Source organism: Ailuropoda melanoleuca, chromosome 12 (assembly GCF_002007445.2).
Source record: "Ailuropoda melanoleuca isolate Jingjing chromosome 12, ASM200744v2, whole genome shotgun sequence".
NCBI lineage: Eukaryota > Metazoa > Chordata > Mammalia > Carnivora > Ursidae > Ailuropoda > Ailuropoda melanoleuca.
Genome location: NC_048229.1, coordinates 54,213,002 through 54,237,040, shown reverse-complemented (window position 1 = coordinate 54,237,040; position 24,039 = coordinate 54,213,002). Strand labels below are relative to the sequence as shown.

Here is a 24,039-nt window from a genome sequence, read left to right as displayed (position 1 = left end):
TTTTATTTATTTATTTATTTATTTATTTATTTATTTATTTAAGTAGGCTCCATTCCCAACGTGGGGCTTGAACTCACGACCCTGAGATTGAGAGTCACATGCTCTACCGGCTAAGCTAGCCAGGAGCCCCTGGTCAGGGATTAGAGAGGCAGCCCAGGGGAGTCTGGGCACTTGTGACAGCTCAGGTCTGAGCCCTGGAGGAGATAACACCAGGATTTGGAAAGCAGGAGTGAGGCTGCATGCGACAGCTTCGCCACAGTGAGTGGCATTTCTGGCACCACGCTGCAATAGCCCTATAAACTGAGAGTCGAATCAAGTCCCAGAGACATCATTTGAGCCACTGCATCCAGTCATACCTGAAGCTAATCCTATCTCTATGCTTTTGAGTGACAGGAGCCCAATAATGCCCTCTTATTTTTGCATAAGCTAATTTGGCTTGGGTTTCTGTCACTTACAACTAATAAGAGTCGTGACTAAAACATGCTATGCACCTTGAGAACCACAATAATCAGAGATCATCTCCTACTAGACTTATTAGTTTTCTGTCTTTACCACCAGCCTGTCAGCCCCTGGAGGTCAGGTACCGCACATCCCACCCATCTCACATCCTCTTCTCCATGGTAGCTGGCACAGCGCTGGGCTCTGGACAGTACTCAGAGAAAGTGGGACAGCATACGTGAGCCAGGAGTAGACAGATGCACGAGACCCACCTCTCTCCAAGTTGCTTACTAACGGAGGAGGCGGGTGAGTGTGTGTGTGTGTGTGTGTGTGTGTGTGTGTGTGAGAGTGTTGGGGTGGGGTGGGGTGGGAATCCACCAGATTTCTTATGCTTGCAGAGCCAGGGTGGCAAAGGGGAGCCAAGCTAGATGCTGCAATGGCACCCACCCCAAACTCTGGGAATCTGAAGGGTGGACCAAGCTACAAAATCAGAAGAAACTTGGGGAGCAAGCAAGGGCTGACTGCAGCCCTGTGTTTGACTTTGGACAGGAGCCACCAGCTGGACTCGGGAAACCTGTCAAGGCAACTGGGGGAGGAGATCTCAAGTGGAAATGTGGAGAGGGAGGGAGGGTGTCATCCAAGCCCCGCCCCACCCCCCAGCAGGTCTGAGATTTCTGGGCAGAGGCAAACAAGGAGGGACCCCCCAGCCTCCCCTGCCTCGGCTCTTCGTCTTTGGGGCCTTGGGGACCTTGCAGGAGGCCTGCACTTGGGCTTTGCTGTCTGCTTCCCCCTCTCAGTGCAGGACTGCACGCCGCTGCAGTGAGACTCCCCGGGCACACTGGCCTTATATGGTCACAGAATCACAGGCTTGGGAGCTGGAAGGGACCACGGAGGATCGCCTGGCCCAGCAGCCATCCTCCCTCTTTGAATCACAGATGCTTCTGAGATTGTGACAAATGCACCAACACACAGTTTTACTCCCAGTTTCTGGAGGCTCAGGAACTTAAGGGCCCTAAGCTGCTGGAACACACGATTTCTCACACCATCCCCAGGCTGGACTAAATGCCCTTCCTCTGCTTTCCTTCCTCCTGCACTGGGGCTGTCTCTCTGTCCTCCATTATAGTCCTATTAGGGATCTAGAGGAAAGCGGCGTTTTTGGAGCCAGACTCGAGCTGTGGGACTGAGTAATTTCTTTAAGTGCTTAGTGCTTCGGCTCCCTCAGCTTTCCATGGAGGTGGGCCTGGTAATACCAAATCTCCTCTCCAGTTGTGCTATGCAAAGACAAGCGCCAGGCATGGTAAGCACTCAATCGGTCCCGCTGTTATTATTATTGCTGTTGTTGTTGTATTTGGTGAGTGGGGCAGGGGGTTGGGGGGAAGTGCAGTTGGCTGGCTATCCCTAGTGTCTGTCCTCTTGAGGAGAAGATGTAACCTGGGGCCACAGGGCAGGACGGCCAGGAGGCCATGGGAGGACTACTGCCTGCCAGGAGGAGGAAGCCACAGCCACAGCAAGGAAGATGGGGCTGGGAGAGGGGGTGTTCTCGGAACTGGAGCAGAAAATCAGCTCATTTACCTAAGGAACATCACAGGAGCAGCAGCGGGCTGAAAAGCTGAATTTCCTGATTTGGGAGCTGCTTAGTGATGTTATAAAATGTGTTTCTGGTCACAGCCGGGGATTCATAGGCTGACTGTCTAGGTTAGGGTCAGTGCTGAGTGTCTCACTTGTGTGACCACTGACAATGTTCCCTATCGTCAGGGAGATGCGGTCAGCCATGGGGATATGGCCCTGGAGCCACACCCCTGCCTCGCAGTGGTGGGGAAGGACCTCCCCGGATGCACAGAACACATTTTGAATCCAGCAGTGAACAGTGAGATGCCAGTGAGTTAATGACTCACACGCCAGCCGTTAGGGGCTCCACAGAACCCATCAGACAGCATGGCACCTGGACAGGACTGCAACATGGAAACCCCAGTGAGAGTATAATGTGCGTCCTGTGCAGCCATTTTTATAAAACCACGTTTGTGTGTGATGGTGTTGGTAGGAGGACGGGGTGCGGAGGGAGTAGGAGGGAGAGGGGGAGGATGCTTAACAGCATATCATCAATAATCACTTTTGGGCGGTGGCATTCAGTGATTTTTTTCCCTCTTTTCTTTACATGTTTGTTTTGTTTCATTAAAAAGTGTGCGTTTGTTATTTGAAAGAACAACGCATACTTTTCAGTGGGAGCCAGACACTTCATGCTTCGCAGGGGGACCATTTTGGCCAGGAGAGAGGGCTAGAGTAAAAAGGGGGAGAGTCGTTAAAGTCATTAATCAAGAGGAATTGCCTGAATGTTTCACTTGGGTTCAGCTTGATGTAAGATCTTATCAGACTTTGAAGCCCCGGGGCCTGGTCCCTGCCTCCCTGGGGCCCTCCTTCTGGACGATAAGGCGAGTGTTGAGAACACGAAAGCTAACGGCATAAAGGGGTATCTGCCAAGGGCCAACTGATGGGTTTGTGGGTCAGACGCTTTGGCTGCCACACAACAGCCATTCCCTTCTCACCACGGTGAGGGCCTCTCCCTGCCTCCCTTGCAGCTAAGAGTGACCGTGTGATTCAAGTTAAGACTGAAGGGGAGTTGGCTAGAAATGCCTCTGAGAAATGGTTTTCTTTCTTGGTCCAGAGAGAGAGGTTTTTGAAAACAGCTTTCCTGCCTCCCTACTCCACTGCTCCCCTTACTCTGGCTGTCCCTCCACCGGCCATTCCCTGGTTCCTTGCCTGAATATGTGATTGTGTGAGAAAGTGAATACTGGTGCCATGGCAGCCATCTTGGGACAGTGAGGTTAAATGCCACCACCTGGAGGATGGCACATCAAAGGGGTAAGGGGTCTCCCAGTGATGCTGCTGAGCTGCTGAATTAACCCTGGGGCCATCCGATAACAGAGGACATACTCCTACCATGATGCCCTCTGCCTGGGACAGGGAAACGGTCCCCCTTGGAGCCAACATAGAAATAGTCATTTTCCAGGTGGGAACCACTGACTTAGAGAGAAAAGACTAGCCTACAGGCAGATGGTTAGCTTGTGGCACAGCAGGGACACAATTCCCAGAGGCCTTTCCATTGCGCCACAGGTCTCTGAATTCCCTTAGTGCTCCCCTGAGGTGGGGGACCAGTGGGTGACAGCAGAGGAGAAAAGCATCTATCAATAGCAAAGCAGAAAGATTTTTTCCCCCTTCTGTCTTAAAATCTCTAGTTCCCAATAATTTGGAGGCTTCTTTGAGAGTATTCTGTAAGCATCTCTGTTCATTCATTCACTCATTATGCACTTTTCACACACTGTTTGGATTAGCCACTACTAGGCACTGTGTCAGGTGCTGGGGATCCAAGAGGGAACCAGCAGACACAATGCAGCTTGAATTCTACTGCGGAAGGTAGATACTGAATAAGCAATTTCACGAATGATTAATTAAATTATAATTGGAGCAAATGCCACCCAGAAGAAAACAGCAGCGGCAAGAGCTACAAGAGGAGGACATACAGCACAGGCTTGGGAGCAGCAAGGACGGCCGCGCTCGAGCTGGCTGCCCAGACAGGGAGAGAGACAGGGCTCCAGAGAGGGGACCGGCACATGCCAAAGTGGCACTCTCCACGCGGTCTCTGCGTGTCTTCCAGAGCACACCCCCTCCCCGGCAGGCACACGGGGTGCTGGGGAAATGTGTGCTGAGGAAACAGAAGGCACTTCCTGGGCTGGCAGGTGGGACTGGAAGCCAGAGATCCCAGTCGGGAGGGCTGCTCTGGATCTGGGGCGGGTGGAGGTCTGATGCTTCCTCCTGAGGGAGGGTTCTACCCGACCTCCCGGAAAGCGTGTAACAGCAAGCTAACCCAGTGTGGGCAACGTCACCAACACCGGCCAGGCTGAGAGTGCTGGCAGGAACGCAGATCGGCTTGAGGGGAGGCACCCAAGGACAACAGGCGGAGAGAGGGCCCTGTTGAAGGCCCTGCCTCTCCTCTTCCCTGTGGAAGCTCCCACCGACTCTTCCTATATTTACTTACACTTGACAGAGGGACAAAGTGTCCTGCCCAGTGGAGAGCCCCTGGCCCCTGATTCTGTGGATGCCGTCAAGAGTGAGGACTAAGGAGGGCAGTCAACAGTGGTCCAGAAGGTACTGTATGGGCAGGGCCAGGGGTGGAGGGGAGGTGGGTGTTTCCAGCCCCACAGCAGCCCCAGTTCCCTAGAGGACTTCCTTCCTTCCTTCCTTCCTTCCTTCCTTCCTTCCTTCCTTCCTTCCTTCCTTCCCTCCTCCTTCCCTCTCTCCCTCCCTTCTTTCCTTCCTTCCACAAATATAGAATGAGCACCTGTTAGGAGCTGGACATACCCTGGCTCTCCTATTTGCTAACAGTTAGACTGTGGGCAGGTTGTCATCCTCTGTGGGCCCAGGTCTCCATGCTGTCAAACGGGAATAATGACTCTGTCCCTCCCAGGGCTGTCAGCAGTATTAAACAATATGTGGGGAGGACCTGGCACACAGTCAGGCCCATTAATTGCCAATTGCTGGTATTATTTAAAAGTCACAGACCGGGATGCCTGGATGGCTCACTCAGTTAACAGTCTGCCTTTGGCTCAGGTCATGATCCGAGCCCCACATTAGGCTCCCTGCTCAGTGGAGAGCCTGCTTCTCCCTCTCCCAATGCCTGACACTCCCCCTGCTTGTGTGCTCCCTCTCTCTATCTCTTTGTCTCTTGCACATAAATAAATAAAATCTCAAAAAAAAAAAAAAGGTATAAAAGTCACAGACCAGTCAGTGCCAAAGCAGGGCTAAACTTTCAGTTTTGTCTCCAGGTCATGGGTCCCCTACCTACCCAGGGCAGGATTGTCTTGACCTAAATGAATGAGGTGTTGGGGGGACAGAGGATATCCATGTTCTGAATGCTGGCTCATAGACCACTGGCTGGGCAAAGGTAAGATGTGTGTGTTTACAAGGTAACTATGCTGAGACCCTGATTTCTGATTTCCCAGAGTTCCAAGAGAGCAGAGGCAGTGGGACCAGGAGGAGCGCTGATGGGAGGTCAGAAGCTTCACTCCGGTCTAAGCTTCCTTGGCTGGCAGAGCCAGAGCTATCCTGAAGGAGATGGCTCCCTCTTCCTCTCATCCACAGAACTGATTACTACATGTCAGGTGCTGTTCATACAGGCAGTGATGAACAGGACAGACATAGCCCTTGACTTCAAAGGACTCACTGTGTAGCTGGGGAAGACAGAAAATAAAGAACTAAATGAATAAATCTTATAGAGTGATGAACACAAGAAGGGTAGAGTGATGGGGGTTGGGGTGCGGAGTTAGGAGCCAAGAAAGGAGGTGTGTGTGAAACTGAGGCCTGAATGATGAGGATTGAACATTGCATATATGTGAGGAAAAATATTTCAAATAGAGAGAACAACAAGTGCAAAGGCCCTGGGGCACCCTGTGTATTGGAAGAATAGTGAGGAGCCAGTGGGGCTGGAATGGAATAAGTAACAGGGAGAGTAAGGGGATGAGGTCAGAGAGGGCAGCAGGGAGCTGATCACATAGGGTTATTGTATGACATATATTTTTTCATAATATGCATTAAAACAAACTGCCACCTATTAAAATAAAAAAATGTGTCCCCCATAAACCATTGTGACTTCTGCCATTGGTTCTGCTCTAAGTGTGGATCACTTCTAAATGGCAGCTCTCCCTCCTCCTTCCCTGACTTCTCCAGCTCTGACTGAAAGGCCTGTTGTTGGAACACTTAAGGATTCCAACTTACACAGCTAAGCAAAAAAGAAGGGAAAAAAATCAGCCATCATCCCAGCACCTGGAGGGAAGCACCATCCACGTTAGTGTATGTTTCAGTCCTATTATCTGAGAGCCTGTGTGTTCCTGAAACAGAATCACACGGCGTGCCTCTGTATCACCCAGGAGTTGTCACTGGCTGCTTAGTGTCCCAGCATCTGAGTGGGGCCTGAGTCATTCAGCTGTGCCCCTATCAGTGGACACTCGGGCTGCTCGTGGATGGGAGCTTGTCCCAACTTCAAAGTCAGCTGCTGGGGAGGCTGCCTGACCATGAGCACATGTCTCCTAATAAAGGCAGAAAACTACAAAACCTGAATGGGACAAGCCAGAGGCTGGGTGACCCCTGGCCTGGGCTCGAGGGAAGCATGAGAGCACAAATGGAATCTTTCAGCTATTTGAAAGGAAGAGAAGAAAGATCCAACTTAAAATCCAGCTATTTTATGGTGGGATGAAGTTGCATGGTTTGAGAAAAATTATTTAAAAAAATAGATAAGATCCCTTAGTAATTAAGACTATATTTAAAACTTGATATTCTAAGAATAACATAGAATAGAAGGGTCTTTGAAATAATAGTATTAAACCAATCAGTCCCCTGGGGGAATGACTGGTACAAAACAAGGGATATGTCCTGTTGACAGTGACTTGCAGAAATCTGTTATAAAGATGCCATTTTTAATAAGGGGTAACTCGGGCCAGAAGCAATGATGTCAGCTGCCAATTGTCACCAGACGGAGCCAGGGGCAAGGCCAGGACTTGTTGTGATTCCAGGACAGAGCCTCTGCTGCCATTATCTGGAAAACAGCGTGGACCTTGGCCTTTCCCAAGACTCTCAGTGCCGGGGGTGAGGGGGGTCACATGCCAGCTCTCATTCCAGGGGGGCGTGATGCTCAGAGCGCTGCCTTCTAGAGCTCTGTCCCTGTTTCGCTTCATGGCAGTGTGGCTGTCTGAATCCTGGGACCCTGGCCTTGGATTAGAGACTCACATCATGTCTTGGACTTGGAGACAGAAGACCCAGGTTCTTACACAGCGTGGCCACGAACAAGCCTCACAACCCCAGGTCCAGTGGGCAAAAGAAGTCCCCGGAGAGCTAGGGAGTCTGGCCCACCCCTCTTCGGTCAGCGTCATCACCTTGGCCTGGGGCTCCCCCTTGGTGTTAGAGGCGTGCCCTCCTACGAGGATACCCTTGGCCTCCTAACCCATGCCAGTGTTTTCAGGAAATGCCCCATTTACTGCGACGGCTTAGACCCCAGTTTAGTTACTCAGGAGACCTGGGGCCTGGCTTTGGCTCTACCACGGACCAGCTACAGTGAACTTAGACATGTCCTATTATGTGTTGCCCCGGCTTTGGACTTGGGTTATGTCAATTCCCTGTGTGACCCTGCTTCACTCAGGTTAACCCAGTTCCACGGTCATTTCTCTGTCTTTGCCAAATGTAGTCTTTTTGAATCTAACAGCTCATAAAACATGGGTGCAAAAAATTGAAGGGGCTCTTGATGGACAAAAGATTGAGCAGCGCTGAAAGAGACCTGCATACCTTGCTAAATTCACGTTCTGCTCAAATGTCACCTCCTCAGACCACTCTGGCTAAAAAAGCCTGCTCCCTCTATCATTCCCTGTCTTTCTCCTGCCTTCTTTTCCTTTATAACGTGTACCTCCAGCTGATGTATATATTTACTTGTGTACCATCTCCCCACACTGCAATGAGCTTTATGAGGGCAAGGACCTGGTCTGTCTTGCTCACTGACCATCATGCCCCAAGCAGTGCCTGGACATTGTGAATGTTGCTGTTGGCTGGATGGCTGAATGAAACACGACTGTTTAGATCTCTTCAGCTCTGAGACACGGATCTACACAGGACTCCTCCCTGTGAAGGTAGGTGGGTCTTTAAATCGTGGGCGGGATGAATGTGCTTCCCCGACCCCACCCACCACCTCAACCCCTGGCTATGAATCCCGTCTCCCAGCCTTGGGTGCTGATCGGTCTTTCTCTTTAGGGGCCAGAATCTGTGGCCCTTTTCCTACTGATGTTAATTAGAATTACTCCCTCACTCACCGGCAGGAGTCCACTCCCTTTTACCCCTAACGTTGGTTCTCATAGGTTTTCTCAGGGTCAGGACAGACAGACACCTTATGTCGCCCACTCTATGCTCGCTTCTGGGATCATCCAAAGCCATTGTGTTAAATTCATTGGTTATGTTGGGAAGACATGACCGAGAGCTTTATGGCTTCTGACCCTTTTTACAATGCCTACGTAAAGACGTGAGCTTTCACTAAACATAGGAAAAGCCTGTGAGTGAGGCAAATTAGTTCAATGTTGATTTTACTGCTTAAATCTAAGCAACATTTCTGGTTTCCCATCTGCCTGATTGGGGCAGCTGGTAGATTGCCCTTTCTTCTGCTGACGTAATGAAATGAAGCGTTCTTAGTAGTACATTATGTTTACTATACAAATAATACTATACATTGGGGGGCAGTGTGCACAGCTCTGTAATTATATTTTGTGGAGAGTGCACAAGTGAGGCTGCAGAGCTTTGCTTGTCTTGTTCAGTCCTTGGGGGAAAAAAACCAACCCTTTTCCCTGCCTGTCTATAGTATGTTTGTTCATTATTTATGACCCCTGCTCATGAGCCCCTGGATGCGGTCTCACAAACCCCAGGAAAGAGAGACAAGACCACTAGAGCCCACCGTCTCTGGCAGACAGCTCACAGACAAGACATTCACCAAGTCGAGCCACCTAAAGCTTCTCCTCTTCCAACCCCAGGATGACAGGCGCTGTCATCTAAGCAGACCAGGTGGGACTCTGACAATCTGTGGGAGGGCTCCTATCTGGGTTCCTCGCGGCTCCCTTGCCGCTCGCTGTGGGGTGCAGTGGTGACTCACTGCAGAAGCCGCCTAGGAGCAAAGATGAGCTTTGCAAATGGCAAATGAGGGTTGTAGCGGACATCTGCTGTTTTTGTTTGCCCAACTTCTATTCTCCCCTCCTTTGGAGAGAACCGTCCCCCTCCTACCATGGGGACTCTCCCTATCTCTGGCCCAAGTTCCCGAGGTGAGCCCCTGCTCCCCACCTGCCCGCCAGGGTGGACATACCTGGATCCAGCCATGCCCAGGCTACTCAGATACATGAGCCAATGTGTTTCCTTGTGCTTCGGCCACACTGAAATGATGATGACCGCAGAGCCCCCGGGAGTTGGTTTGGAAGGAGGGCGACGGGACACGGGACTAGCCACACAGACTTCCTGATCTGAAAGTGGGCGTCTGGTTACCGCTTAGGTTCTTGGGGCTCTGAGGGTTCTGACACTGCAGGAAAGCATCTGCCCCAACCCCACTTTACAGCGGCCAAGTCCGGCTGCAGGCCACTTTCTCCCACAGGCATTTTCAGGGGCCGGCGGCTACCCAAGCACTGCCCACTGCCCCGCAAGCCCCCAGAAGCATCAGGAACTTCACTCCTCTTGCTCCTCTTCTAGATTCCAGACCTAGGCCGCCTGGAAAAGCCTTTTCACAGGCTCTTGGTTTTCCCCTTCCTGTTCTATTTAAACGAGGGCTTGGTTTCCTTCCTTCCATGGGATTGGGAGGAAGGACACCAAAACACCACCACCAACTTGCAGAGCCAGAAGGGCATGAGAAGAATCCCGTTCTCCACTTTGGACGGCTCCGCACGCACTCAGGCGATAACTCTGAGATCTGCCACGGAGCCCCCCAAGCACTGCCCCAGATGGCAGACCATGCTAGGTGAGTGTTTGTTCTGAAACAAGGAAACGAACAAAAAGCACTCTTCTCAGATCGCTGCCAAGGAGAGTTCAAGGCAAAAGGTGCAGATCACCAGAACAGGGCTCCTTGGGGGGAAATCACATTTCTCAGGCCCGCTGGGGGGCGATGCTTGTGGTAAAGTCTGCCAAAAGCAAGTCTGAATCCACATTCCTCTCCAAGGTAACTCACGTCTCCCTCAAAGCAAACAGCAGCGGACAGTTGTCATGCCAACTTTCACCAGACAAAGAGGGCCCTGTCTGCACTTAGGTCCCTGAGCCTTTCTGTACCACGTTCTTCTGGTTCCCTCTGCGTCATCCCTTTATTGAGTCTTTGAAAGAAGGTGAGAGAGAATTCCAGGTGGGGGCCTGTCTTGCCAGACCAAGGAAAATACAGTCACAGAAAAACACAGAAATACCCAGCCCAGCCAGCCTACCGTCCCTGGCGGGGATGTGGCCCAGAAAGGATGCTGATCTCTGCGTGGTGGATTGAAATGGCCCCGGCGTGGCCTCCGGGGCTTCCCACCCCAGCCTTTCTCAAGCAGAGGGAAGCTCCTCATTAATAACCACTATGGTATGGTCACAGCCCAAAAAAGAGAGTCCACAGAAATCACTTTGTGGGCTTCCACATCCATTCCCCTCTCTAGAGATGCCGGGTGGGGGGGCAGTGTGTTCTGCTCTTACGGCCAAAGGCATCCGCTCGGGCTGCAGGTGAGGCGGACCCTGCTGGGAGCCCAGCTGTGCCCTCTCGGCCGATTTTTGCCTCGGCTGGGCTTGACATGCAATGGAACTGGGGCCCCATTGATGGCTCTGTGGCTCATCTGCGAGGCCAACAGGAGGGTAAGTACATCCTGGTCCCTCACAGTCTCTGAGCCCGTGCTGAGGAGACCGGCTTCTGGGCTGGTGGCTAGCAGCTGAGGGGCTGTGAATGTGAATCAAGTCTGACGTTGGCTAGGACCGAAATCAAGCGTTCTAAGGAGGATGGGCCTCTCAACCTGCCATCCTGGGAATGTGTCCATTCGGTTAGACACTCCTCAGGATTGCAGGTAAAGACAAAAAGAGACATGCATGCTGCCTATCGTCTGAGCTCTCTCGGATGCACACCACTAGGCACACGTGAGGTTGGGTTGTGGGGAAGGACAATGGTGGCTAGCATCTGTTGAACCCCCACAGGCTGCCAGTCTGTGCTGACGGCTCCATGGACATTCATACCTTGACTCGTTCCAACAAATCCTCGGACCTTACCTCCCAGCATCCAGCCTCAGTGAAAGGTTTAGTTTCCTCAAGAAAACTGGCTAACAGAGAAGTTAAGAAGCTTTCTCAGGGTCAGGAAAAACAGGTCTTCCCAAGAGCCCAAGCTCCTAACCACTCTCTGGACAGCCCATGGCCCACAGTTTCCAAGAACCACTGATGACCTGCCAGTAGTCAAGGGATGGAGACCGGACTGAGGAGGGGCAAGAGTGCTCGCCAACTGGAGAGGAGGGGGAAAGGCATTTCCACATTAAGAAGGGGTCCCAATGGTCAGGTTTCTGTCGTCCCACGGGCCCTGAATTGGAAACTGTCAGCCTCGTTAAACATCCAGTCATCACTATATCCTCACCAGATGAACCCGTGTCTTGGCTCTTTTTTTTTTTTTTTAAAGATTTTATTTATTTATTNTTTTTTTTTTTTTTTTTTAAGATTTTATTTATTTATTGGACAGAGAGAGACACAGCTAGAGGGGAACACCAGCAGGGGGAGTGGGAAAGGAAGAAGCAGGCTCCCAGCAGAGAAGCCTGATGCAGGGCTCGATCCCAGAACTTCGGGATCACGCTCTGAGCCGAAGGCAGACACTTAACGACTGCGCCACCCAGGTGCGCCTTGGCTCTTCTTCTTTAAAAATAAATAAATAAATAAATAAATAGAGAGAGAGAGAGAGAGAGAGAAAGAGAGCACACAAGTGGGGGGGAGGAGCAGAGGGAGACAGACAAGGAGACTCCACGCTGAACATGGAGCCTAACCTGGGGCTCGATCCCACGACCCTGAGACCATGACCTAAGCCGAAACCAAGAGCTGACGCTTAACCAATGGAGCCCCCAGAAGCCCCTGTCCTGGCTCTTCTGCCGACCCCTCCCAGCGCTGTATTTGCTCCACCCAATGCCCTCCAGCTGATATTCCGATTCCTTGTGATGTGTCTCCACTCTCTCACTGGGCTGACAGCCCCGGAGCCACACACGTGGTTGCAGGAGGTGTGAACAACAAAGGAACGACGGAGTCTGTCCTGGGAGATCCCTTCCACGGCCCCGGCCACGTGTCTCCAGCACATTTGTTTTTGCTTATTATCACCAGACCAACTGCTGAGACTACCGCCCCAGGGCACTTCTGCATCCTCTGTGCTCTGAGCTCCAACATGCACGATGATCAGGATGGTCTGGGGGCAGGGGTGGTCAGGAAGGGGAAGGCTGGTGGGAGGGACCGAGAATACACACAACTTTCCAGCATCGGATGCAAACGGGGCTGCCGAGAATGAAACCTCCTAACATCTCCGAAGTGCAAGCCAGGCATGGCCTTCGTCTCCTCGGTGTGGATGACGCTCGCTCGTGAGGAAGTGGCATTCTTGCAGTGTGCGAGGCTGGTGGTGCGCTCCGTCTGGTTCCTGATGGGCCTTCGCGGGTGGCGCAGCCCATGCCCTTGGACGGCTCCAGCCTTCCCNTTTTTTTTTTTTTTTTAAGATTTTATTTATTTATTGGACAGAGAGAGACACAGCTAGAGGGGAACACCAGCAGGGGGAGTGGGAAAGGAAGAAGCAGGCTCCCAGCAGAGAAGCCTGATGCAGGGCTCGATCCCAGAACTTCGGGATCACGCTCTGAGCCGAAGGCAGACACTTAACGACTGCGCCACCCAGGTGCGCCTTGGCTCTTCTTCTTTATAAATAAATAAATAAATAAATAAATAGAGAGAGAGAGAGAGAGAGAGAAAGAGAGCACACAAGTGGGGGGGAGGAGCAGAGGGAGACAGACAAGGAGACTCCACGCTGAACATGGAGCCTAACCTGGGGCTCGATCCCACGACCCTGAGACCATGACCTAAGCCGAAACCAAGAGCTGACGCTTAACCAATGGAGCCCCCAGAAGCCCCTGTCCTGGCTCTTCTGCCGACCCCTCCCAGCGCTGTATTTGCTCCACCCAATGCCCTCCAGCTGATATTCCGATTCCTTGTGATGTGTCTCCACTCTCTCACTGGGCTGACAGCCCCGGAGCCACACACGTGGTTGCAGGAGGTGTGAACAACAAAGGAACGACGGAGTCTGTCCTGGGAGATCCCTTCCACGGCCCCGGCCACGTGTCTCCAGCACATTTGTTTTTGCTTATTATCACCAGACCAACTGCTGAGACTACCGCCCCAGGGCACTTCTGCATCCTCTGTGCTCTGAGCTCCAACATGCACGATGATCAGGATGGTCTGGGGGCAGGGGTGGTCAGGAAGGGGAAGGCTGGTGGGAGGGACCGAGAATACACACAACTTTCCAGCATCGGATGCAAACGGGGCTGCCGAGAATGAAACCTCCTAACATCTCCGAAGTGCAAGCCAGGCATGGCCTTCGTCTCCTCGGTGTGGATGACGCTCGCTCGTGAGGAAGTGGCATTCTTGCAGTGTGCGAGGCTGGTGGTGCGCTCCGTCTGGTTCCTGATGGGCCTTCGCGGGTGGCGCAGCCCATGCCCTTGGACGGCTCCAGCCTTCCCCAGCTCCAACATGGACTTGCTGACCTGCACGCTCACAGATCATTCCTGGGGCTCTTCCCGTGGTGGTGCAGGAATGCCTAAGCAGCTATGGGGCTTCGCAGGGCAGGGTGTGTTGTTTCAAGCCTGTTACCATACTCCGAGCCTCAAATAATGGCCCAACGGAAGCCAAGTGTGTGCCTGGCAGTGCTTTCTACAAAGAACAAAGAGCTGTGTACAGGAGCATCTTGGACCATGATGTCATGTCAAAATGAGAAGCACCAATGGGGCTCTAGGGGCCAGAGCTACATGGGGCTCCCCTGTCCAACCTCAGACTAACACTTCTCCCAGCTCTGCTCTCAGGCAAGAGGCACGGCACGCACCTCACTTGCTTGAAGGAGATGACCAAAACTCTGGCTCTGTTTCCCTGGCGCCCCTCAGTTCTGGATGGGGAGGGCTGTCTGAATGTGGCAGGGCCCATGTTTGGGAAGGCAGCCAGCCTCTGGCACCAGCTTACACGGGAGCTGCGGGGACACGGCCCTGGGCTGTCCTGGACAGCAAGTCCCAGGACGTCAGGAATATTATCACTACCATCGCTTTCATGAACAAAATAAAGGTGAGAAAGCTGAGTGCGGCCATTCGTGGAACAGCCCTGCTGCCTGCCACTGCTGGAGAGACACAGCGAGGAGCTCCCTGAGCGGACTGCTGCCGCTCACAGCGATGAAGAAGCAAACTTCCTTTCAAGTTCTCCCAGCATTTCTGCCAATATTACTTGAATAATAACAGCCCCTACTGATTAAACACTAGCTTTGGACTAGGTATTTACATATATTATCTCATTTAACCCTCATAACAGATCTCAAGGATGAGTAACACAGTTATACCCATTTTACAGATAAGGGCACTGAGGCTTAGGGGGGTTAACCAACTGTTTGGCCAATGTCATAGAGCTGGTAAACAGAACTGGGGATTGAAACAGGGTTCCCTCCATTACCTCCAACCCAATGGCCCTAGAGGTGGCCTCATTTTACAGTAATGGGGGAAGGTACAAGAATTAGAGTGACTGGCTGGCCCACTGTCCCAGAGCAGAGGCCTCAAACTGGCCATCTGCAGCCTGGGTTTGGGCCAGAGAGAGGGAGATGTGTTTTGTTTGGCCTGCAGTGGTTTTGAGTTGTTTTTGTTTAGTTTTGTTTTTTATTGGAGCAAATGTTTATAAATCAGGAGAATTCTCACCGAAAGGTACTGATTTCTGGCTTCTGAAAAAAACTGGATGGGCTGATGTGCCTTGTCGGGTGGGACCTGAGTCTGGCTGCCTGCTGCGGGCAGGGCCAGGGTGCTCCGGCCACCAAATAGGCTCGACCAATCCGTCGCCCTCAGCTACTGCCCGCTGGTCCTGTTGGCACTGTCACCCCTTTAAAGAGCTGGTTAAGTGACATTAGCCACATGTTGCTGGCAGAATAAACATTTTCAGCACATTACTAGGAAGAAAAAGTGCTAAACTAATAGCAGATTTCTTCTTCTTCTCTCTCTTCTTCTTAGGAAGAAAAAGTGCTAAACTAATAGCAGATTTCTTCTTCTTCTCTCTCTTCTTCTTCTTTTTTTTTTTTTTTTGTTGCCCTCATAAATATGGGTAGTAGCCAGGAATTTGACAGGTCCAGTGAATCTGGAACATTTAGTATGAACCATGTTCAAACTTGTGAAACAGGTCCAGCTTGCTTCCATCTTTTCAGGCAGCCTTGTTGGAGGATACCACACACCCCATGGATCTGACAAGATGCACGGCCAACCAGAAGGCCCTGCACAGCTGGAAGTCTTTTTTTTTTTTTTTTAAGATTTTATTTATTTATTGGACAGAGAGAGACACAGCTAGAGGGGAACACCAGCAGGGGGAGTGGGAAAGGAAGAAGCAGGCTCCCAGCAGAGAAGCCTGATGCAGGGCTCGATCCCAGAACTTCGGGATCACGCTCTGAGCCGAAGGCAGACACTTAACGACTGCGCCACCCAGGTGCGCCTTGGCTCTTCTTCTTTAAAAATAAATAAATAAATAAATAAATAGAGAGAGAGAGAGAGAGAGAGAGAAAGAGAGCACACAAGTGGGGGGGAGGAGCAGAGGGAGACAGACAAGGAGACTCCACGCTGAACATGGAGCCTAACCTGGGGCTCGATCCCACGACCCTGAGACCATGACCTAAGCCGAAACCAAGAGCTGACGCTTAACCAATGGAGCCCCCAGAAGCCCCTGTCCTGGCTCTTCTGCCGACCCCTCCCAGCGCTGTATTTGCTCCACCCAATGCCCTCCAGCTGATATTCCGATTCCTTGTGATGTGTCTCCACTCTCTCACTGGGCTGACAGCCCCGGAGCCACACACGTGGTTGCAGGAGGTGTGAACAACAAAGGAACGACGGAGTCTGTCCTGGGAGATCCCTTCCACGGCCCCGGCCACGTGTCTCCAGCACATTTGTTTTTGCTTATTATCACCAGACCAACTGCTGAGACTACCGCCCCAGGGCACTTCTGGATCCTCTGTGCTCTGAGCTCCAACATGCACGATGATCAGGATGGTCTGGGGGCAGGGGTGGTCAGGAATGGGAAGGCTGGTGGGAGGGACCGAGAATACACACAACTTTCCAGCATCGGATGCAAACGGGGCTGCCGAGAATGAAACCTCCTAACATCTCCGAAGTGCAAGCCAGGCATGGCCTTCGTCTCCTCGGTGTGGATGACGCTCGCTCGTGAGGAAGTGGCATTCTTGCAGTGTGCGAGGCTGGTGGTGCGCTCCGTCTGGTTCCTGATGGGCCTTCGCGGGTGGCGCAGCCCATGCCCTTGGACGGCTCCAGCCTTCCCCAGCTCCAACATGGACTTGCTGACCTGCACGCTCACAGATCATTCCTGGGGCTCTTCCCGTGGTGGTGCAGGAATGCCTAAGCAGCTATGGGGCTTCGCAGGGCAGGGTGTGTTGTTTCAAGCCTGTTACCATACTCCGAGCCTCAAATAATGGCCCAACGGAAGCCAAGTGTGTGCCTGGCAGTGCTTTCTACAAAGAACAAAGAGCTGTGTACAGGAGCAGCTTGGACCATGATGTCATGTCAAAATGAGAAGCACCAATGGGGCTCTAGGGGCCAGAGCTACATGGGGCTCCCCTGTCCAACCTCAGACTAACACTTCTCCCAGCTCTGCTCTCAGGCAAGAGGCACGGCACGCACCTCACTTGCTTGAAGGAGATGACCAAAACTCTGGCTCTGTTTCCCTGGCGCCCCTCAGTTCTGGATGGGGAGGGCTGTCTGAATGTGGCAGGGCCCATGTTTGGGAAGGCAGCCAGCCTCTGGCACCAGCTTACACGGGAGCTGCGGGGACACGGCCCTGGGCTGTCCTGGACAGCAAGTCCCAGGACGTCAGGAATATTATCACTACCATCGCTTTCATGAACAAAATAAAGGTGAGAAAGCTGAGTGCGGCCATTCGTGGAACAGCCCTGCTGCCTGCCACTGCTGGAGAGACACAGCGAGGAGCTCCCTGAGCGGACTGCTGCCGCTCACAGCGATGAAGAAGCAAACTTCCTTTCAAGTTCTCCCAGCATTTCTGCCAATATTACTTGAATAATAACAGCCCCTACTGATTAAACACTAGCTTTGGACTAGGTATTTACATATATTATCTCATTTAACCCTCATAACAGATCTCAAGGATGAGTAACACAGTTATACCCATTTTACAGATAAGGGCACTGAGGCTTAGGGGGGTTAACCAACTGTTTGGCCAATGTCATAGAGCTGGTAAACAGAACTGGGGATTGAAACAGGGTTCCCTCCATTACCTCCAACCCAATGGCCCTAGAGGTGGCCTCATTTTACAGTAATGGGGGAAGGTACAAGAATTAGAGTGACTGGCTGGCCCACTGTCCCAGAGCAGAGGCCTCAAACTGGCCATCTGCAGCCTGGGTTTGGGCCAGAGAGAGGGAGATGTGTTTTGTTTGGCCTGCAGTGGTTTTGAGTTGTTTTTGTTTAGTTTTGTTTTTTATTGGAGCAAATGTTTATAAATCAGGAGAATTCTCACCGAAAGGTACTGATTTCTGGCTTCTGAAAAAAACTGGATGGGCTGATGTGCCTTGTCGGGTGGGACCTGAGTCTGGCTGCCTGCTGCGGGCAGGGCCAGGGTGCTCCGGCCACCAAATAGGCTCGACCAATCCGTCGCCCTCAGCTACTGCCCGCTGGTCCTGTTGGCACTGTCACTCCTTTAAAGAGCTGGTTAAGTGACATTAGCCACATGTTGCTGGCAGAATAAACATTTTCAGCACATTACTAGGAAGAAAAAGTGCTAAACTAATAGCAGATTTCTTCTTCTTCTCTCTCTTCTTCTCAGGAAGAAAAAGTGCTAAACTAATAGCAGATTTCTTCTTCTTCTCTCTCTTCTTCTTCTTTTTTTTTTTTTTTTGTTGCCCTCATAAATATGGGTAGTAGCCAGGAATTTGACAGGTCCAGTGAATCTGGAACATTTAGTATGAACCATGTTCAAACTTGTGAAACAGGTCCAGCTTGCTTCCATCTTTTCAGGCAGCCTTGTTGGAGGATACCACACACCCCATGGATCTGACAAGATGCACGGCCAACCAGAAGGCCCTGCACAGCTGGAAGTTTGGCCACAGTCCATGTTTGCACTTAAGTGCTGTGGGGTTAGACACATGGAACACTAATGACAATCACGTGGCCTCGGCTGCCGAGAAGTGGTCCAGAAGTGATGGGAAGCAAACCTCTTGAGTTAGCCAATGCAAAGGCACTTAGCCAACAAGTGGGAAAGGTACTGTGCACTGGTTGACAATGAGGAAGGAATCCAATCTCTAAACACTGGACTGCCCCAGGGCTCAGACTTTGGACTGCCGACTCAACATCTCCACTTAGATATGCACTAGGCACTGCAGGCTGAAGAGGTCCTTCACTGAACTACTGATTTGCCTTCTAAACCTCCTCCCCTGTCAGCCTTCCCCACCCCAGCTAAAAGCAAATACTGTTGCTTACCAAAGACTCTGAGCATGACACCTGCTCTCTTTTTTGTTAAAAGAGATATTAATAAGTGTTAAAGAGGTGTCAAAGACATAGTAACACCAAACTCAAGACTTTCTATTTCTCATAATCAGAAGAATGGAAAGAGAATTAAGGGAAAAAAAAAAAAAACAAACAACTTTCCCACCATAGGCTTCACTGTTATTGAACACTGTGTCCCTGTTACTAGAACAAATCATTTCAAGGGTCATCAACAGCTCCCAGCCTGCAATGTAAGGGACCCCGGAACATATGATTCTGGAATCTAGTCCAGTGTCTAATCTAATTCCAGCAGATAAAAGAGTGGACGGGGCTTTAGGGGTTGGGGGCAGGGTGATAAAGTGCTTGGGCATAATGACAGCCTGCTCCTTGGAAGGGAAGGGTAGGGGGTTATCCAGTCTCAGCTGACCCACTGGAAACAGAGAGGATGACAGCGATCCTGGGAACAGAGCAACCTGAAGGAGATTAGCATCTCCGATCTATCTGCCTATCCTGAATCAGAGCTGCTGTGGCTTTTAGGCAGGTAGGGTGCGTATGGGAGATAAGACTGAAAAAGTGGTGTGGGGATCTCTCCCCTTTATTTGAAGACCTGCCTCAGAGAGTGTCAGAGCAAGGAGCAAAGCTGCAGATGCTGGAAAGAGCCTGGCCAAGAAAGACCTGTGGAGCCCAGTATGTGTGTGGGAGTCTGGGGAGGAAGGGAGAGGAGGGGATCTTTGCTTGACTGGCCTAGGGGGCCAAGAAGTAGCTGAACACCTGGGTTGCACACCACCTGACCCTCTGCCTCTGGGGCTGAAGGAGAGCAGGGAGGCCAAGGGGAAAGCATTCCTCCAGATGACCTGAGAGCATGCTGGTGGCTCAGCTGCTTTGACACCACTGGCCCAGAGGGCAAGGGTAGCTCCGCTCCACAGTGGAGTGCTGCCACTCTAGACTCCACAACCAGAGGTGCCAACAAAGAACAGAGACCACTCACAACACACTTGCAAGCCCCACTAGCAGATTAGTCAGAATCAGCAGTGCACATGCCTGCTGAAGTAGGGCTGCTCCAAGAGACAAATGACAAGTCAAGCAGAAAGTCACATGTGCCCTAAAGCAAGTCAGGGCAGACATGAAAGACTTACTGCATATTTAAAAAAAAAAAAAAGTCTTCCCAACTATAGTAGGTGAATCCCTGTTGAGATGTGAGTTAGTGGCCTGGAAGACCAAATGGAAAAACTTTCCAAGTCTAGAGCAAAAATAGAGACAGAATTCGTGAAGGAAGAATAAAAGGCCTGGAGGACAGACCCAGGGAGATCTAACCTGAGAATACTGGGGGTTCTAGAAGAAGAAAAAGGAACTGATGGAGGAGAGCCAGTAATTAAATGACAAACAGAAGACAATTCCCCTGTGTTGAAAAAAGATCTGAGTCTGCAGACAGCAAGAGCTCACAAAGTTCCAGGAAGGACGACAAGAAGAAACGTATGCATAGGTTATCCTGGTAAACTTCCTCAACTTTGAGGATGAACACAACAGTCAGTTAAGTGTCTAACTCTTGGTTTCAGCTCAGGTCATAAACTCAGGATCAAGGGATCCAGCCCTGCATTTGGCTCCACACTTACTGCAGAGTCTGCTTGAGATTCTCTCTCTCTCCCTCTGCCCCTCCCCCCACACATTCTCTCTCTCCCTCTCTCAAATAAATAATTTTAAAAAAAGTAAAGCTTCCAGACAAAACGAACAGCTTATCTACAAGAAAACAAACAAAAAATCAGAGCGACATCAGACTTCTCATCTGAAACACTAGGAGCTAAAAGAGCATGGAATACCATCCACTCAGAAAAGAGAACCAAAGACCATGAAATACTTTGCCCATCATTTTTCAGGGCAAAAGATATTTTCAGATATGCAAGAATTCACAGAGTTTATCATCAACACATGAAAAATACGTAAAGCAACAAACAATGCAGCAGAACAGAGACCTTACTGTGGGGGAAAAATAGAACAGGTCGGGGACCTATGACGAATACAGACAGTTGCTTGCACACTTGCTCCCTCCCCTTTCTCCTAAACCTAAATGGAACTGGTAAATAAGGACTCTGAAAATAGAAGGGCCATACTGCAAGGGAAAATTCCAATAGTGGCCCAAAGCTAAAAATATTAAATTATCCTAACAAAATCAAGGAGTTGAAGAGGAAGGGAGTAAAAGTCTTCCAAGGTCTCATCTTAAGTAGTGGACAGGGAAATAATTCTAAGGTCTCATCCCACTGAAGTAGAGAAAAGTGGGGAGGAAATGAAGCATCCTGGAGGGAGAAGTAGTTATTTAGTGTTATCTTGTTTTTGAATAATAGTGGAGCAATATGTATTTGATTATGAATTAAGAAGGAAAGAATGTAACCTTTAATACAATGGAAAAGTAGAGAACTTCCAGATTGACATGGGAAAAGAGGGGAATGCAAAGCAACTACGTCAAACCAGCATAAACAAGAAAAAAGAAAAACAGAAATCATGATGGGAAGAAATTAAAAACATACTATTAGAAGGAATAAAATCAAGTACATCAATTAATGGGTTAAATTTCTCACTAAGAGACGGCAGAGGTCAGATTGGATTAAAAAATTAAAACAAAAAAACAAAACCCAGGTACACAATATTTATCGGAAAACTAATTAAAATAAAGGTATGCAGAAATGTTGAAAATAAATGCATAAACAGATACCAGGCACATGCAAATGGAAGGAAAGTAGGAGTGTCAAAATTAATCAGGCAAAGGGGAATTTTAGTTAAAAAAATTGCAGAGGATAAATATATCTGTAATGATAAAAGGAATGCTTTTTAAAAAAAATTTGAGAGAGAGAGAGAGAATAAGTGGTGGGGAGAGACAGAGGGAGAGAGAGAGAGAGAGAGAAGCAGACTCCCCACTGAGCAAGGAGCCTGATATGGGGCTCGATCCAAGGAGCTGGAGATCATGACCTGAGCCAAGGCAGATGCTTAACTGGCTGAGCCATCCAAGTGCCCCAGTTTTTTTTTTTTTTTTTAATGTAGGTTTCACTCTCAGTGTGGGGCTTGAACTCATGGCCCTAAGATGAAGACTTGAGGTGAAATCAAGAGTCAGACTCTTAACCGACTGAGTCACCCAGGCACCCTCATAAAAGGAACACTTTATGAAGCAGTTAAATCATCCGAAACCTGTAGGCATTAAAGAAGAGAGAAGCTAAATATAAAGCATGTATTAGAAATGGAATAAATGAAATTCTATTGTGAAATTTCAAAGATGTTTATTTCAGAAAGGAACACATCTTATAGGCAAATATTAACTAAGATAACAAAGAAAATGAATCATATAAATGGAATTACTAGAAATATGCAGGACCTTACATTCGTTGACTACAGAATGGACTACTTTTAGGGATCTGGATCATTTACAAAAATTGATCATGTATTGGGCTTCAGAGATAAAACCTTAACAAATTTTACAAAGGAAAGCTTTCATAGACCACAGTATCTTATCACAATCAAAAAAATCAGAAATTGAAAAAAGGTGGGAAGAAAAATATTGACTTAGAAATTAAGAAACCCACTCCTAGATAAATCTAGGATTAAAGAGGAAATCAAAAGGGAAATGACAAACTATCTAGAAAGTGGTAAAAGAGAACATACCAATTCTCATGAGACAGAGAAGAAGTCATGCTCAGAGGAAAGTCAAAGCCCATATGATTAAAGAAGAAATATGAAGAATAAAGAGACTTAGTCCTTTTCTTAAGAGATCACGAAAAGAATGAACCAAAACAAAACTACGATTGTAAATTAGTAAAGTTAAAAGCTGGAATTTGTAAGGTTGAAAGATAATGGAATAGTGGATAATATAAATAAATATAATCAGTAAAGTAAAACCTAATGAGACCAATTAAGAGAAGAGAAAATATACAGAGATCAGAAATGAGAAAGGAGACCCACCCACAGCTGCAGAAGAGAAAGACAAAATCATAAAAGAACATTACATGCAGGTCTATGGTCACAAACATGAAAATCCGATAATTTCCTAGCCAAATATAAATCACTAAAATTGATCCGATAAGTAGAGGAACATTTGAAAAAACAAATTACCATAGAAAAAGCTGGAAAGGTGATTAAAGATCTGCTACTGAAAATGGCATTAGGTTTTTAGTGCCAGATAGAGTCAGTGAATTTTATCCAACCTTTAGCAACAGGCAATTCCGACATTATTTCAAGGATCCTTGGTCATACTAAAAGATGGAGAATTCCCCGGTTAGTGCTATGAAGCCATCATAATTTTAATAACTAAAACATGAAGAAGCTAGCAGAATAAACAACACTATAGACCATTCTCATTTATTAAAAGTGGTGCGAAAATTATTTTAGAAAATTATCACATTGAATATAGTAGCCAAGTCTCATGAGAAAAAAAACAGGTTACAATGAAACCTGTTCATTCTAGGAATGTGAGTAGTTCAACAGTATTATCCACAGCAGCCACAAAGAGGGAAAAACTATTTGCTCACATCAATAGATGCTGAAAATGTACTTGGTAACATTTAAATCATCCATCATTAAAAACCAGGGATAGAATCTAATTACTTATCCAAAATAAAAGCTGTTTACCAAAGCCCAACAGAAAGTATGAGTATAAACAGTGACATTCTAAAATCATTTCCATTAAAATCTAGAGCTGGACAAGGATGGCAGTGATCACCACTAATACTTATCCAGATCTATTACTACTATCCAGTGTAGTAAAGCAAGAAAATGCCATCAATGATGTAAAACAAGAGCTAAAATCCCTTTATCTGGATATCTGGATATCCAGAAAACTAAGACTAGTGTCTTTAAAAAAAAAATCACTATAATTAATAAGAAAAATGGTAAGGTGGCCGAATCAAAGATGAATCTTTAAAAATTAATGTTTTCCCCCTTAGCAATTAGTACCTAAGAAAGAAAAGAAAGCAAATAGCTCATTCACAACAGTGACAAAATGATAAATATCTAGGGATAATTTATACAAGAAACCTACAGAACTACATGAAGAAAACTATAAAAAATTTACTACCTAACAGTACCGTTCCTTGGTGTACATGTACGTGTGTTCACCAAAAGCCATGAACAAGAATGTTCCTAGCAGCACTAGTGATCATAACTTGAAATCAGAAGTCACCTCCATCATTTGGGGAAGGAATAAATAGAATTGTGGTCAGTCACACAGTGTAATACTATACAGCAATGCGGAGAAAAAACTACAACTATATACACAGCAGAATGGATAAACCCGAACGTTAAGTGAAAGACAACGGAATACTGTAGGATTCTATTTATATAAAATACCAAAACAGGCAAAACTGAT

General features: G+C 48.8%; 1 protein-coding gene, 1 long non-coding RNA gene and 1 other non-coding gene across 7 annotated transcripts in view; 1 reads left to right on the top strand and 2 right to left on the bottom strand.

Annotated features, from left to right (window-relative positions):
- Positions 1–24,039, bottom strand: part of GNAO1 (G protein subunit alpha o1) — a 169,993-nt gene that overhangs the window by 84,896 nt on the left and 61,058 nt on the right. The window lies entirely within an intron of this gene.
- TRNAE-CUC lies at positions 53–125 on the bottom strand. The gene has a single exon. It is a non-coding gene; the product is annotated as a tRNA-Glu (tRNA).
- Positions 1,500–5,667, top strand: LOC109489981. 2 transcript variants are annotated; one of them, XR_002143220.2, is made up of 3 exons: positions 1,500–1,735; positions 4,481–4,581; positions 5,436–5,667. It is a non-coding gene; the product is annotated as an uncharacterized LOC109489981 (long non-coding RNA). The 2 variants fall into 2 exon arrangements; XR_002143189.2 differs by lacking the exon at positions 1,500–1,735 and adding an exon at positions 4,105–4,172.